The sequence below is a fragment of the Gymnoscopelus braueri genome (assembly GCF_963280865.1).
Source record: "Gymnoscopelus braueri genome assembly, chromosome: 19".
NCBI classification, from domain to species: domain Eukaryota; kingdom Metazoa; phylum Chordata; class Actinopteri; order Myctophiformes; family Myctophidae; genus Gymnoscopelus; species Gymnoscopelus braueri.
Window position 1 is genome coordinate 14,638,415 of NC_137621.1, and position 13,623 is coordinate 14,652,037.

Consider the following 13,623-nt stretch of genomic DNA (forward strand, 5'->3'; position numbering starts at 1 on the left):
ATTCACTTCTATTCTCACTTAAAGGACGACTTCACCCATTTTCAACCTATCTTCATATACTTGGTCCTCACTAATGCTCATGATAAAAATAAAAATAAAGTTTCCTGTGTCTCATAGGAGGGCTGTGGACACTTCAGAAACCCGCCTACCAGTGACATCATCATTTTCTTTTATTAACGCGAGAACAATGGCTTCCATTAGGCTACAGCATGCTAACTTTCCAGGAATAGAAAGCCTGCCGTTTCAAGTAGCTTGGATTCTCCATCAACGATGTCACATAGACGGAGTAGACAAAGATGGTGCCATATCATAATGAGCATTAATGAGGACCAATTATATGAAGATGGTAAGAAAATTAGTGAAGTCGTCCTTTAAATGAATTTACAGTCTAATATTCTGGTTTATGTGTAAAATATGTTTTATGTCCAGAACAACTGACAACATATATATAGGTCAGAACAGATCTAAAGGGGTTTAAGGAAATATGTACTGTAGGCCCTATATGTACTGACTTCAGAGCAGGGAAATCTCTGCTTTGCATATTTTGTTATGTGATATAATACTGACCATGATACTGACATGATACATGATATTGACATGATACTGACATGATATTGACATGTTACTGACTTGATACTGACATGATACATGCTACTGACATGATACATGATATTGACATGATACTGACTTGATACTGACATGATACTGACATGATACTGACTTGATACTGACTGAGTTGTACTTATTTTGTTTAATGTCTCTATGTATCATGTTTTTATATTTTTATTATGGACTCCACCCCAGGAAGATTAGCTGTCGCCTAGCCATGTGAATCAATTTGATAAACAATAAACTGGTTAAATGGACTATCTGGAACCAACATTTTGTCACAGCCCAGGGATTCCCAAACCTTTCCATGCAAAGGATGGCCACAGCCAGACTGTTTTCTGAACAGTTTTAAAAATGTTTGAAAATGGAAGCAAGGTTAAACAGGCACAATAATCGTATGAACCGAATTTGTTTTGAAATTAAATGTTTTATAGCCTATAGCCTACTGTAGACAGACATATATATATATATTTATTTTACTTATTTATTTCAAACAAATTCTTTGTTTAATTTCCCCCTACTTTCCAACCCCCCAGTTGGCGCCCTCTGGTGGATTTCTGAGCAACCCACAATGCATGTGATGTGACACTTCTGATCAATCATTCATCAGAAACGATAAACCTCTTCAGAAATGGCCAAAAATGCATAAGGGGGGCCCTAATCTTGTATAATACAAAAAACACTTCAAAGTGGGTAAAAAATAAAATAAAGAACAGCAGTAAACATGGTTTGTTAGAAGCCTGCCAACCTTAATTATGTCCACCTGTGATCATTGGACGGCCCCATCACTGTGGAATGACGCACTGACAGAAGAACATGAAAACAACGGGTCGTGTGTACATGTTGTGGAGCGTTTACCACTCAGTGGTGTTTTTACTCAGCACAGTAAACCCTGCACCACACATTGATGAATCTACCATGATGCGTCCAGTTAGAGGAGAAAAGATCTTCAAACTGGACACAGGCGACAAACGAAGAACCTCCATGAGGTCATCTCAGCCCAGCCAGGAGCTCCAACAACTACTACAACAACAACAACAACCCAGTTGTAGGCTAAACATGTTTTTTTTTGTTTTTGCTTCTTTTTTTCCACTTCAGTAAAAGTAGTAATACCACAATATACAAGTATTGGCATCAATATATACTTACAGAACCAAAGTAAAAGTACTCACATATTTCCAAATTTGTCAAAATAGCAGATAAACAGGCTCACAATGTTTGATCTGCTTGTAGATCTGCTATTTTCGAATAGCCGAAGTATAACATAAAAATGGGTTAGAGGAATGAACAGCTGTAGCTGCAAGCAACTCTTAGATACAATTTTTAATATCTGGAGTCGCAGTTGCAATACCAACCCTTGACAGCCCATATATCCAAACAGAAAAGTCCTATCTGATTGTATTAAACAATGTTAAACTCACCAACATTGCAGCTAAGGAAAGCTTGAATTATCCTCCTTCTATCTGCAAAGTTTTCATAATAGATGCTACACACTTAAGTTTCATAAAGATCCACTGTAGACATGTTATGTTTAATGCAATCAGATAGGACTTTTCTGTTTGGATGTATGGGCTGTCAAGGGTTGGTATTGCAACTCTAGATTCCAGATAAAAATACGATCTAGAGTTGCTTGCGGCTAGAACAGCTAGACTTTGCTTCCATTCCTAATTCTTGTCTGTTTTTATTTCTTTCACTTAGCTTGTTTGCTGTTCTTATGTCTGTGGAGCACTTTATAAACTTGTTTTTGGAAGTGCTATACAAATAAATTGTATTGTTATTAACATAAGGCTTACTGTAAGTGGTTATGAAGTGGTTAAAAATTACCTCAGCACTTGAGTAAATGTACTTAAAGTTACTTTCTCCCTCCGCTAAACAACTCTGTCCAGATGTCCAGTCAGACCTCCCAGACGTGTCCGCGAGCTGCTCTGCGTCTGGCTTGGTGGTACGGGTCAGAACATCCTTCTATGGCCACGGAGCAAGTGAGGATGACCTGACGTTAGGAGCCACCTGCAGGAGTAATGGAGTGCTCAGGCCCTACGGTGACCTGCTTTTCACTTATCCTCTGATGGAGTGCGATGGACAACGCCAGGTGAGCTTTCTGTGGATGTTATTATGTGCACTGTTGTTTTGTTTTGTGACATTTTTATGTCAAGGACCCCTAAATTGATATATATATTTGGCCATGGACCCCCATTTGAAAAGATTGTGCCAGGGATCCACATAGAATGGCAGATCTGCAAGCTCACAGGCACAGCCCATGGCGATGTTTTGTGAACTTGTAGAGCGGCTATTTTCGAATAGCCAAATAATAAAATGGGGGCTGTACTGTAAGTGATATTTCTTTGTTAAAATAAGTGTTTAAATAGCTCTATATTCTCACAGCAATCATTGCTGTTCAACAGTCTCCCCATCTCTCTTATCTCTGTCAATTTTGAGGTCAGGATACCAATTTCATGGCAGGAGAGAGAGAGCTCATACAGGATACAGGATAAACTTTGGAAGTGATGAAACAAATAAATGAGCTGACAAAATTGGAATTGCTGATCAATTATTTTTTTGGGGTTCTCTTTTGATTGGATAACATTTGTAATCCACTTGAAATTGTGTTTTATGTTTACTAAAGATTTGGAGAGATGGGGAGACCCGATATCACTGAACACTAGCAATGATTATGATCAGAATGTAGAGCTTTAACTTTTTTTTTTTATACCAAAAAATATCGCGTACAGCAGTGTGTTTAAAGTGTTTCCTGTTGTGCTGGGGACCCCCTCAAGGACTCTTGGGGGTCCCCGGACCCCACTTTTAGAACCAGTGGTTTACCTGTTCGAACATCATGAGGTGTGATCCTCTCACCTATAGATGCGTCCAGGTTATCTCGTCTATAAATTCGTGCTCCACTATGTGCCCTCTCCTCACCTCGACGTTGACATTGAATGCCGGTTTCAAAGGTCAGACTGGTTTATTACTACAGTTTTGTTTTTACAACTTATGTGTCCCACTTTTATTTTGTTGAATTCCAATTTCTCTCACTGTCCAGGTATCATCATGTGTACCAACTGGCTGTGCGTCCCACCTGGCAATCCCCTACTATGCGTAAGACGCTGGAAGGGCGTTTTAACGACTTCCATATCCAGTTAATGGACGGTAAATATCTCTGTAATACGGAGCATTTTGTGCCACAAGGACCCCCGAAATGATTTTTATTTGGCCGCGGAGAATGTTTTGTGCCAGGGACCCCCAGAAGAGAAGATTTGTGTTAAAGAAAATCTAAATTATTCACAGTCTTTCAAACACTTTCAAGATTTTTCAAAAATAGCAGATGTACAAGCTTGCGGTGCGGTATGAAATGAGCTTGTAGATACTGCTATTTTTTAGTTTTCTGAAAAACGTATGTTGCTATAGACTATAGCTAAAATCTAAAATGACACAGATGCTTTCCCGGTTTTAATGGGTTAATGGGGGATATTCATAGTTTCAATATTTATTATATTTATTTCTCGTCAGATTCATGGACTAATCCAGCCAGCTCGCAGGCGTACCATCTTGGAGAGCCTGTTAACATCCAGGTGTCAGCTTCATATCTACCCTCTGGAGGAAGGTTGTACATCAGGAGGTGTTACGCAGCCCTGTCCAGTGGTTCTGTACCATCCCAAAAGTACACCATCATTGACAATGTTGGGTAAGTGTATCATATTGATTGATTGATTGAATACATTATTAGACAGAAATGTAAAACCGCACGGTGGTACAGTAAGACATTTAGGCTAAAAAGATAACACAATAAGACAGTCATCTATTTCGGACCACTGACTGGTTTTTAGAGTCTGGCCGATGCCAGATTGTTGGGTCCGATCCCTATTTTGGACAATCATCGACCACCGATTACCAATATTTTGAACAATATTTTGTCAAAACGTGCAAAATGTATTCTATTCAATTTGAAAAATATAGATAAGATTAAAGTTTTGTGTTTTAAATAGCCCTTCTACAAGCTCACAACGCATCACAGTGTGTTGTGAGCTTATAGATCTGTTGTTTCATTATTTGTCAAGTAATAATTTTACACATCGGTACACATCGGCTGCATAATTGCATCGTTAAAAAAAAGCCAAATAATGGCAGATTGGAGGCAGAAAACTGTCACTTTTTCATCAGCTGAAGGTAAGGTCGGTATCATGATGTCTTTCACAGCTGTCTGTTGGAGAGCCAGAGAGACCCATCAGTTTCTCAGTTCCTCTCCCCCAGGACAAATGATACCCTACGATTCTCCATCAGTGCCTTCCAGTTTACATCTGATCCAGGCTCCCAGGTAAGCGTGGAGAACAGGTTATCTGCTCAGTTACTGGTGACATCACTGGTTGAACCTGAAGCTGTAGGGCTATTAGTAAGATCCCAAAGGCACAGGTTCACTAGATACTGTTGATAAATAAGTTCTCACTTGTCTATAAGGTGTGGGAAAAGCTCTGAACTAGTTTTAAGTTTCTGATACTGAAAAATTCTTCCTTTCAATATCAATATAATCTTGTTTTTAGGTCATTATTCACTGCAAACTATTTGTGACATCAGAGGACCCAAGTCCTGCACGCAAGTCCTGCACCTACAGAGAGAACGGGTACTGTATCACACTGTACTGTATCACTCCTATCTGACCCTCCGTCATGGACTGTGATGTTCTTTACAAGGGGGCATAAGCATTCTGTACTTCTGACTTTGTCATGTTAGGTGGAGAGCCCTGACTGGTGACCACTCCATATGTGAATGCTGTGACTCACGATGTGTGTCCTCTAAAACCCGGAGGGCCATGATAGGTCTGTTATTACGTTGCATGGCATTTTGAATACATGCTATACACACACTAAAATAAATAGTATAATGCTATATAACACCTTTGTCAAATGTTGCTAGAACCATTAGAGGTGCTTAAACTAATCTGAAGAACCAGTAGAGAACCTCTAATGACCATACAAGAGCATTATATACCACACTAGCACTTCCCAAATGATTTGAATGAACGTTTGGTGTCAAAAGTAATTAACAATAGCATTTACATCCCCAGCTAATGTGATTCCATCTCCTTAGGTTCTGCCAGCAGTGGATCTTTGCTGGTCTCAGACCAGCTGGCTTCACAAGAAGACAGCGTTCCACCATCCAGTTCCTCTCTGGTCAGCAGCATGGAGTACAGGGAGCTGGAAGAGCTTCTTGACTTTGAGATGAAAACCACAGAAATCCCGGAGCTGCAGAGTCCTGAGGACCTGTGGGGGGAAGCTGACGTTGCAAAGGACGACAGTGTTGGAGATGAGCCGAGCTCCACAGACTTGGAAGAGGAGGAACAGGTGGCAACACAGATTGATAATAGTGGGGCTCCACTTGAGCCTGTGTTAGACACACTGGGATTCACATCTTGGCTGATGGAGGAGAGGGGTGTGATGGAGGAGAGGGATGAGGAGGAGGAGATGGATGTGGAGGAGGAGAGAGATGAGGAGGACAAGATGGATGTGAAGGAGGAGAGAGATGATGAGGAGGAGGAGGACAGGAATGTGGTGGAGGAGGAGAAGGATGTGATGGAGAAGGAGAGGGATGTGATGGATTTAGAGTCGTTTAGAGGAGATGATTCAGGGCACTTAGAGTTGTTGGATGGTTCAGGGCACTTTATTATAGATGAGTTTTCAGTGACACCGGGAGATGAATTGGGATCACAAGGTGAATTTGTGGGGAAAAGATCGGAGATGATCGAGGCACGAGCAGAGCAAGAAGAGGCCCTTGGCGAAAGGCGAACAGCCCATCTACAAAACGAAGGAGAGAGAGAACCTCTTCTTGGAGAAGGTGCATGGGAAACGATGGCTTTAGCGGCGAAAGGCGACTCACAGCTGTCGGAGAAACAAGGATTGAATATGAAGCAGCCACTGGGAATTCAAAATGCAGACGATCAAATAGAATTGTACACAGCGGGAAGTGAAGAGGCACAGAGGACTGAGTGGAAGGAAGAGGATCGGGTCTCAAGTGAAGATCTAGTAGAAACTGGTGTGTTGGATGGAAAGCAAATGACTTGGTTTTTCACCTGGAGGTAGCATATATGATTCAATAAAAACCATGAACTGTGTGAAACACTGAACTGCACTCTATGGTCTCATCTCCTTTTATACACTGATTTGATAAATGGAGAGAAGTGCGATAAGAAACCAGCATCATGTGAATGTTTTGAATCACACAGTACACATAGCAACGTAATACATTTTAAACACTTAAGCGCTATTACAATAAAAAAATATATATATATTTTGTCCCTTCTGAGTGAACTGAAGGACATGCAATCTTGTTACTCTAATTACAGTAGGGTTTGCAAAATGTAATTCTACTGCCAAAGGTCAAGGAAACGTATATATATATATATATATATATATATATATATATATATATATATATATATAAAGAAAGAAAGAAAGACAACTTTGAAATAACAACCATATAGTTTCCAACGTATTCTACCTAAATCTGCAGAGCTTGTGATTTGTCCAAAACTGTTAACAGCCATCACTGCTTTCTTAAGTCATTGGATAATGACTTAAGAAAGCAGATTTTAGAAAACTTTGTCCTGCTGTGGTTTGACTTTTGAAATCTAATGCCATCCAAAATGTGGGACATCATCTCAATATGTGGGACAAGGGATACAAATGCCATGCAGCCCCACAAAATGGGACACCTGGTCATCAAAGCACATCTTGTGTTCCTGTCCAGAGAGAACTGCCATAGGTCTCCTGGCTATGGAGAGATCGTCCAAAGTTTAGTAGTGAAAAGTAATTAAGTACATTTACTCAACTACTGTACTTAAATACAAATTTTAGGTAATTTTTGTGGAGTATTTCCATTTTGTTCTACTCCACTTCATGCTAATATTGTATTTTAACTCCACTACAATTATTTGACAGCTTTAGTTGGTTGCTTTGCGGATTTAGATTAATAATGATGTATTAAATGGCCCAATTCTGCCTGATTTGAATGCTTTTCTTTTTGGTATTATAAGTAGCATGGAAATTATGGAAATACTTTGGTACTTTTGCTAATTGTTACTTTTACTTAAGTAAAATATCTGAAATTCTTCTGAAGTTGAGATGAGAACCATGGTAGTGTGATAAGAGAATATGCAAACATCAGGAAAGAATAACGATGGGGAAACCCCCATGTTCAAATAAGTGGACATTGGTTTAGCGCATCTATACCGCTTGTTTCCCTCTACACCAAATCACAGTGCGACGAGTTGTGAGCTATTTTGGGCTAATGTTCCCCCCAGAATAAGGATGCTGGGGTCCACGTGGTTTTGACCAAAACCGAACTCCTAATTTTGGAAGCGGCTCCCCTGTGCCCCCTTCCACTACACCCCTGTTCATACTGATATTACAAAATGTAGATTTACAAATTGCAGATTTAATTTAGTAATTCCAAATTATCACTCTCCATCTAAAATCTACACAGTTAACTCGTTCTCACTTGTATCTTCCATGCTTCTGTGGCATGAGAGCTGTGTCAGTGACTTGTTTAGGGCTCAAGATCACCATTAGACCCCATTTTCACATTGCCACTCTCCATCTAATTTCTAAAAGGTTAAGTATTTCGTTTTCACTTACATCTTTCATGCCAGCGTGGCACAAGCAATATGGTACTGATTTATAAACCGAAGGTTCTTGGTTCAAAACTCAAAAACAACTCAATAAACAAAACAACTAAAACTATGAAATCAAACTGGTTTGATTAAAGGTTCTATGACATTCATTTTCACTTTTTTTATTTTCAATGTTTTATTTGGGGTTTTATGACCTCAATTACACCCAAAAAACCTGAACTTAGAACATTCAGTGGATTTTCTGTGGTCTGGGGTTTTCTGAATAATTAGGCTGAAAAGTAATCTGAGCTTGGCCCTTCGACAGTGAGGTCACAGTCGATTAATCCCGCCCACTCTCCTCCTTGCCCCTCCCCTCCCCTATCCTTTCCTTTGGGGGGGGCGGAGCAGAGGCGATGATTGACAGGCAAAATCCCTCACCAGCGACACCCGCAGGCAAAGATTTCTTTTTTCATTGCAGTTGAAAAGGCTTTAGAAATGTGAGAGAAAAACACCTGCCATGGATCACTGGAATGGAATTTTCACTTAAAACTTTTTGTACACTTTTGAAGGACCAGGACAAAGACTTTGAATGTGGTGTAAAAGTGAATGTCATTAAACCTTTAAAAAAAAACGTCTATATGCCTCAATAAAGAAGCCCACAAAAAAAAACACCTTAACTCAAATAAAAACAGGGAGGAAAAAACCCTGAAGGTAATAGGAAAGCACAAAAAATAAAATGCTCACAACGCGTCTAGAGCTTAATGACTTTCATCTGTATGAATATTGTTATGTATGTATACTGTCTATTTATGAATCTGTGCTCCATACCATGTGAATATGGTTGTGAGTTAAATAAATGATGATGAAATGGGAAAAAATTGTCAAAATACTGTTTTACTTAGAATAGAGGGTTTAAGTGGTGAAGTTAAAATATCAATACTGTGCAAATAAATTCTAAAAGGTTAAGTATTTCCTTCTCACCTGAATGTTCCATGGCTCAAGACTCAAGAGATTTGACAGGGGTTTATAAACTGAGGTTTTTGGGTTCGAAGCTCCTTAACAACATTTTCACTGCCCATCTAAATGCTAAAAGGTGGGCTAAGTATTACATTCTCAGTTGAAACATTTTATGCCAGTCTGGCTCAAGAGGTAAATCGGGGGTTTATAAACTTTAAAAAAAAAGTTTTAGTGTTCATAGCTCCTAATGAACATTTTCCCTGTCCATCTAAATTCTAAAAGGTGGGTTAAATACTACATTCTCAGATGTAACTCCCATGTTGGTGTAGCTCAAGAGATAAATACCGGGTTAATAATTTAAAGGTTTAGGGTTCAAATCTCTTTAAGAACATTTTCACTGTTTTAGCCTAAATAATGTCATTAAAATGCATACCCTTTTTGTCATATTAATTCCTTAAGTTTCCAATGATCAAAAACATAGCAGTTCTAGTCTAGTGACTCGAAGATAAATGATTTAAATTGAATCCAACCACTTCCATTTCATGTATTTATTGCAACAAACACCAATCAAGAATTAAATACAAAAACAGATAGCTGTGCTGTGAACAATTTAGGCTAACAACAAAGTATTATGGCATTGTATAATATCCTCATATTGGAATATTTCAATGAAGAGTGCACAAGAGAACATGTTAAGTATTGACCATGGTGGTGCAGTGGTTAAGATGTGGGCCCTGCAAACTGAGGTTCTTAGTTCAAAACCAGCAAGGAAAAAAATCTGAATTTGGACCTAATCATAGCACTGTAGAGCGCACAGGAGAACAGACAAAGTTTGACCTGCAGTGGTTGCCTTGCTCAAGAATAAACATATATTTTTTTCACCTGAAGACGGAGTGCCTCACTATCTTTCTCCCTACACAGTCTGGCTCTTGTACTTGTACAAATGTTTCAATGAAGAGTGTGCAAGAGAACAGAGTAAGTACAGCATGAACTATGGCGGAGCAATGGATAAGATATAGGCCTTGCAATCTGAAGGTTAATGGTTCAAATCCAGCAATGACATTTTTCTGACTTCTACCTGGCTCTTGCACCTTTCTCTTTCACTGAAGATTGTACACGAGAACAGATGAAGTATGAACCGCAGTGGTTAAGATACAGGCCTTGCAACCCAAAGGTTCCTGGTTCAAATCCAACAAGGACATTCCTTTAACTTTTACCTGGCTCTTGTACCTTTATAGAATCGTTCAGTATAGTGTGCAGGAGGTCAGTTCTATTATGGGCCATGGTAGCGCAGTGGTTAAGATGCAGGGCTTGCAAATTAAAGATTCTTGGTTCAAATCCAGCATTCTTTAAGTTTTACCTGGCTCTTGTACCTTTATAGAATCGTACAGTGAAAATTGTGCAAGAGGACAATTCTGGAATGAACCATGGTGGTACAATGGTTAAGATACAGGGCTTGTGACCCAAAGGGCCTTGGTTCAAATCCAGCCAGGACATATTTTTAAGTTTTACCCGGCTCTTGTACCTTTATAGAATCGTTCAGTGAAGACTGTGCAAGAGGACAGTGTGAGTATGAACCATAGTGGTACGGTGCTTAAGATACAGGACTTGTAACCTGAATGCCCCTGGTTTGAAACCAGCAAGGACATTTTTCCAAGTTTTACATGGCTCTTGTTCATTTACATAATCTTTCAGTGACGAGTGCACAAGAGAACAGACTCAAATTTATCGTCATGGTGGTGAAGTGGTAAAGATACAGGGCTTGCAAACAGAATGTTCTTGGTTTGAAACAATCAAGGGCATTTTTTTAAGTTTTACTTGGCTTTTGTACCTTTATCGAATCTTTCAGTGAAGAGTCTGTAAGATAACAGAATAGGTTTAGCATGAAGTATGGTGGTGCACTGGTTAAGATACAGGGCTAGCGACCCGAAGGCTCCTAGTTCATATACAGCAAAGACATTTTTTTAACTTTTACCTGGCTCTTGTACATTTATAAAATCGTTCAGTATACTATGCAAGAGGAGAGTTCCAATATGGGCAATGGTAGTGCAGTGGTTAAGGTACAGGGCTTGCTAACCAAAGATTCTTGATTCAAATTCAACATTGACATTTCTTTAAGTTTTACCTGGCTCTTGTACCTTTATAGAATCGTACAGTGACGAATGTGCAAGAGGAGGATTCTAGAATGAACCATAGTGGTACAATGGTTAAGATACAGGGCTTGCAATACAAAGGTTCTTGGTTCTAATCTAGTGAGGACATTATTTTTACTTTTACCTGGCTCTTGTACATTTATAAAAATCATTCAGTATAGTGTGCAAGAGGAGAGTTCTAGTATGGGCCATGGTAGTGCAGTGGTTAAGATACAGGGCTTGCAAACCAGAGAATCTTGGCTCAGATCCAGCAAAGACCTTTCTTTAAGTTTTACTGGCTCTTGTACCTTTATAGAATCGAACAGTGAAGGATGTGCAAGAGGACAGTTCTAGAATGAACCATGGTGGTACAATGGTTAAAATACAGGGTTAGCAACCCAAAAGTTCCTAGTTCAAATCTAGCAAGGATGTTTTTTTAACTTTTACCTGGCTCTTGTACATTTATAAAATCATTAACTATAGTATGCAAGAGGAGAGCTTTGGTACGGGCCATGGTAGTGCAGTGGTTAAGGTATAGGGCTTGCATATCTGAGTTTCTTGGTTCAAATCCAACAAGTACATTTCTTTAAGTTTTACCTGGCTCTTGTACCTTTATAGAATCGTACAGTGACGACTGTGCAAGAGGACAGTTCTAGAATGAACCATAGTGGTACAATGGTTAAGATACAGGGCTTGCAACACAAAGGTTCTTGGTTCAAATCCAGCCAGGACATTTTTGTAACTTTTACCTGGCTCTTGTACATTTATAAAAATCGTTGAGTATACTGTGCAAGAGAAGAGTCCTAATAAGGGCCATGGTAGCGCAGTTGTTAAGATACAGAGCTTGCAATCCTGAGATTCTTGGTTCAAATCCAGCAAGGACATTTCTTTAAGTTTTACCTGGCTCGTACCTTTATCGAATCGTTCAGTGAAGACTGTGCAAGAGGACTATTTGAGTATGAACCACGGTGGTACAGTGGTTAAGATACAGGACTTGTAACCTGAAGGCCCTTGGTTCAAATCCAGCAAAAAAATCATTCTAACTTTTACCTGACTCTTGCACCTTTCTCTAATCTTTCAGTGAAGATCGCGCAAGAGAACAGGTAAAGTATGAACCACTGTGGTGCAGTGGTTAAGATAACCACCTCAGAAGGCAAAGACTGAGTTCAAATCCCACCGATGGTGAAAGAGAAAGTCCGAAAGATGGTGGAAGAGAAACCCCGAAAGATGGTAAAAGAGATACCCCGAAAGATGGTAAAAGAGAAACTCCGAAAGATGGTGAAAGAAAAATCGAAAGATGGTGAAGTAACGCCGCGGTACGAACGAAATTCCCACAGCGACGCTTCGATACGAACGAGATTCCCACAGCGACGCCTAGATATGAACGAGATTCCCACAGCGACGCCTCGATACGAACGAGATTTCCACAGCGACGCCTCGATACGAACGAGATTCCCGCAGCGACGCCTCGATACGAACGAGATTCCCGCAGCGACGCCTCGATACGAACGAGATTCCCGCAGCAACGGCTCAAGATGGCGGAGATGAAAGGAGGCAGAGAATTGAGTGAGAAAAAAGGGAAATAGCTTTTTATTTTTTATTTTAATATAATTTTAAGCCCCTCCCTCTACAACCTGAGGAAGGCGGGCTAAATCTATCCTCCTCTTCTGAACAAAAAAAACTACGTTAGCCATAGGCAGGATTCAAACCCCCAACCTTCAGCACTTGAATCCTGTGCTTTGCCTTCACACAACCAGGCCTTTCACATTGATATAATGTTTTAGGTAATATTTGAAGTTGAAGGAAGAGATGGCAGGTCAAAAGATACAAATATTCAAATGTTTAAATATTTGCGTATTAATGTTACATTTAACTAGAAAAAGTGCTCCAGGGAGCACAGGTCTCCGCCAGCATATCAATCAAATCAATTATAGGCTGAGCCCCATACTTGTGAACTGAATTCTGTTTTGTTTTGAGCTATTCTAGTGACTCAGGGATAACAAATTATGTAAATTGAATCCAACCACTTGCATTTCATGTATTTATTGGAACAAACACCAATCAAGAATGAAATACAAAAACAGATAGCTGTGCTGTGAACAATTTAGGCTAACAAGAACACAGTATTATGGTATGTATAGCTTTCTTTTTTTAAACAACAGTACTGTATGGCATTTTGTTTAAACTAACGTATTGCATGACTTCATGTATAAGACACAGTGTAGAATGACTTTTTTTCATAGGAACAGGCCATGTAGTTGGCAGGGTTTTACTGAAGAAAAGGTGAAATTGAAAACAAAACAATTAGACAAATAATCATACATTGAT